The following is a 4,707-nucleotide window of genomic DNA, read 5'->3' as shown; positions in this document are numbered from 1 at the left end:
TTGGTATGATTCTAAAATCCAAACGGCTTGATTATTGAGAGTGTTTATACTTTTTGAGGATAAAAAAAAAAAAAGGAGTGAATGGATTTGTTTCATTGTATGGTGGTTGTGTCCACACACTGCAAAGACACATTTATATGCAAACACCATATAAAAGTGAATTTTGCATCCGATGACCCTTTTAAAGCGGGATAAATTCAGGCAAAAACACGCCTCAGCAAATACAGAGCGGTGTAAAATAACAGTCAGAAGAACTACATTCATGTTATTAATAACGAGATAATCTATTCAAATGTGCATTTCTCACCGTTACTCGTCTCTAATCATTACAAAACAAGGATGTTTAAACAAGGCAGACTTCTCTTACTCACATAGCTTGTTCTGCAGCAGGCGTTTCGGCCTCTCTGCCGATGGCGTTTCTATGACAACAGACAGAAGACAGCGTGAGACTCGAGTGCTGAACACTGTGTAGGTGATCCTTTAGGAAAAGTCTCAGACCCAGAGGGAAAACTGCAGTGTGTCGACTTTCAAATGAGTTTAGGAACAAGATGTGACATGACTTCAGTTTGATGAGATCATGTTCAATCTGCAGGGAATAAAATATCTTCTAGGGTCACCTTATCCTTCATATTTTGCAGTTATATGCTTTAAAGTACATAAGTTCTGCCCTTATGATTAATAAAATGGTTGTTTATGACAACCCTGAAATCATTATACTGTATGGCATGCAGTGATTCCCTCTGACATCTATATTTCCTTTAATTTAAGACTCTTATCTATGCCATTGACAAATCATTTATGTTCAATCATTTATTGACTGTCTTTCTTTTCTTTCTTTCTCAGATGTTTTGCAGAATGTTCCCATCAACCTTTTCCATACAATGAAACCATATCTGAATATATGGAAGAGCATATTATCGCTGTCTTGTGAAAAACATTCTTCTAAGAAGATTTCACTTACTATTTTAGATGTAAATGAGTTCAGTTTTTAGTGTCAGTTCAGTTCAGTTCACTCTGAAGATGTGTTTACAGGTGACATGTATCAAATAAAGTCTCTTTAAAGGATTAGTTTACTTCAGAATTAAAATTTACTGAAAATGTACTCACCTCCACGTCATCCAAGATATTAGTCTTTTTATATATGTCTTTCTTTCTTCAGTCGAAAAGAAATTAAGGTTTTGGAGGATAAGATACCAGGATTTTTCTCCATATAGTGACTTCAATGGGGTCCAAATTGCAGTTTCAGTGTGATTATGTAATGTGTGTCGCATCACAGCTTGTGCAAGACGAGCATTTGTGGTTACAAAGTATATCAATGTTTATTTTGTTATAAAATGTCTGCTGGTTTGTCTAGATAAGACTCTTATTGCTCGGCTGGATCGTGTCGAGACTTTGAAGCTGCACTGAAACTCACATCTGGACCTTCAACCCGTTGGACCCCATTGAAGTCACTATATGGAGAAACATCCTGGAGTGTTTTCCTCAAAAACCTTAAATTCTTTTCGACTGAAGAAAGAAAGACATGAACATCTTGGATGGAGGAGTAAATTATCAGGAAATGTTCATTCTGAAGTGAACTACTCCTTTAAGTGACAGTCATACAGCTCAGTTAAATATACACAATTCAGAAGAGGTCATTCGGCACATTCTGTCAATGGTAAAAAGTCAAAATTAGTTTGGGAAAAGCGTCTTTCATTGGAAAGTTATAATACAGTGATTTAAAGTCCCTGTAAAGGCAAAAAAAAAAAAATATCTAAACACATTATAAATGTTAGAAATGTATTGCTAAAACACATTACAAACACTGTGAACTGAAGTACTGAATCATGGAGTTAGACCGTTAAAACGGTTTTCACCATTGCTGTGTTCAGGATCTACTGGGCGGGGCTAAAACGGGGGCTCGATGACGCACTGGAGCCGCTGAGCTCCTGGCCCCGCCCCTACTGTCGATGACTCACTGGGGCCTCTGAGCTCCTGGCCCCGCCCCTACTGTTGATGACGCACTGGAGCCGCTGAGCTCCTGGCCCCGCCCCTACTGTCGATGACGCACTGAAGCTTTCTTTATCATTCAAATTTGGCTGGGGGGCTAATAACACATTTTTCTGTTGTGTGACAAACTCAGAACACATACTTAATTTAGACTTTACAGGGACTTTAATAGTATTTTAAGTGCACTTTCATGGTGCTTTCTATCTAGCCTATTTGGCTTTTTACTTAGCATATTAATCTTATTTCTGATTTTAATCTATGGAAAAGAGCAGCACGGACATCCTACTAAACATCTGCTTCTGTGATGTTGAGAACAGCACATCTGAAATGAGGTTAAGCCTGTGTTTCAGATTGTTAAGGGCCTTTTTTGCACTTACTTCAGGGCCTGTTTCAGATGTTAGGACTCTTGCATCTTTATGCACTTTATTCCTTTATCATTCATGGTATTTATTTAGTAGGCCCATTGTGTTGATTACTCTTGTTTCTCTTTTTAGTAATAAATGTTCTTTTATTACACCTGTGTCATCCTTGTGTTGATAATACAGTAAGAGTCTCTACAAGTTGCACACATCCTTCAGATTGGTCAGATGACAAACTCCCGTCAATTCACATCATCTTTAGTTGTTCAACAATCTCGTTCTTTATTGTCAAGGTGAAACTCGTTACCTGGTTCCTTGCAATTAAATATGTTCAAACGATATCAAGCCCGATGTAAAATGAACAGTCAGCAGGTAGTCTGTGCATTCACTGCCAAAGAGTCATTTCTTTTTATCCAGTAATTTCCTTTCTCAATATGTTCCAGTGAACATGGACTGAATGAAAAGGCTCAAGGCATCAGACAGAGGAGAGTATAAGTATCTTGCAAAAAGACACAAAAAAAGCTGAGGAGGAAGAAGGACATCTGAATGATGCACACTTTCATTCTGAACACCACGACCACAGAGAATAACCATTAAAGTCACTGTGAAATTAAAATGGACAGTTCTTGTTTTGTTTTTTGTTTTTATGTAATATTGCATTATGAAGGATTAAAATGTTAAATTCATGTTCCTGGTAATGTTGAATCACAATAACAGCTCATCTCTTCTCTGATGACGAGGGCGGGGCAACCTGTCACTCACATGAGATCCACCAATAGCAAACCACAACCATCCAACCATCCAATCAAGCCCCGCCCACATTTGTTCTTGTTCCTGAAGCGTTTCACTCGGATACACCTTGCAAGGCACCAAACAGTTTGATTCACAATTAAAAATGTTGTCCTCAAGATTTTATTATATTTAAAAGCAATATTGCACTTTTAATGGCCTGCCCTAGATGGCCTTATTACTTATAGTCCGCCTGTAGTCAATCATTTTATCCTTTAAAACTCACCTTTGATCACCAAAATGACATATTTAAACATTTTGACCTTGAACATTTTTTTTTCATGTGTCCTAAACATCTTGAATGTAACTCGACACCCTTGCCTCTTTTAGTATGCGTGGTTCTATGAATATGCAAACGACCCCCGCCTCCACTCACTCACTCAGCTCAGAGATCCACTGGTTGACGATCACACGTTGATCTGATTGGTTACAAGGTAGTTTGTGACGTCAGAAACACCAGCGATTTCAAAGCGTGTGTTTGAGACTGTCTTTGGTTCACTGCAGTTTTAAGGAGGAAATACTCCGCAATGCTGTCGACTTATGAACTTACACATGGTTTGTCTTAAAGCAGATTAAAAACACCACATAGACATATAAACAACATTTAAAGCTGGATTTTCACCACGGGGGACTTTTAATATTTAATATTTTAAATATGTATCATAGAACAATTAAATATAATATATAAAGCAAATATGGTGCCAAATTTGAAATGTTGAAACACATCTTTGAAGTGATGGGCATCTGTGCAATCCACTGTAACAAAACATTTAGTTAGATTGCTTAAAAATGTGGTAACATCGGGATGAACTTGTTTTTTCCAAATATGAAAAATATTATTGACTCAAGCAGACCACATTAGACTGCAGCAATGAAAGTCATATTTAGGTCTGAGATCAGGTAGTCTGACAGGTTTCCCACAGTGCATCCAGTGACCTCTCTATATCAGACAGCAGTTTCCCTGACCGCCACCAGCCGAACGCAGTCTTAACAGAGGCCAGCTGCTGTTATCTGTGAAAGTTATCCGTGAACCCAGTACAGGAGAAGCGGTGAACAAGGGGAAGAGCTTGATCTGCAGGCACGCTTATTCACTGGAAAATGGAAACCGATTTACACAAACAATTATTCAAGTCTACATTCACAAACATCTACAGGAGAGAGAATAACTGACTGGTGCTCTTCACGTGGTGGTCAATTTATTATTTCAATGAAAGGAATGTACTATATTTTATGGAGTTTTTATGGTACTAAGTTTTATATTTACGCTGTATTTATAATCCATTTATTCACTTTTTGAGCATAGACCTGAAAATTTAATTCCCAACTTAAACTGTGGTAAATCCTGAATGCTTTAGAGCGACAGACTGAAGTTTGATCTCTTTTCAAAGACGACACTTGGCAGATTAGTTTAAAAAATGACAGAATTTTATGTTTATTGTTATGAAAAATGCACAAAAATACTATTTAAAGTTTTCATATTATATCTGGAGCTCAAACGCTGCAGGACCAGATACACTGAAGATTGAAGCGCAATAGTAGAAGTGATGCTTAAACACAAGCACTGATCAAC

The sequence above is a fragment of the Leuciscus leuciscus genome (genome assembly GCF_965113295.1).
Source record: "Leuciscus leuciscus genome assembly, chromosome: 9".
NCBI classification, from domain to species: Eukaryota; Metazoa; Chordata; class Actinopteri; order Cypriniformes; family Leuciscidae; genus Leuciscus; species Leuciscus leuciscus.
The sequence above is the reverse complement of the archived record's forward strand: the minus strand, read 5'-3'. Positions refer to the sequence as shown.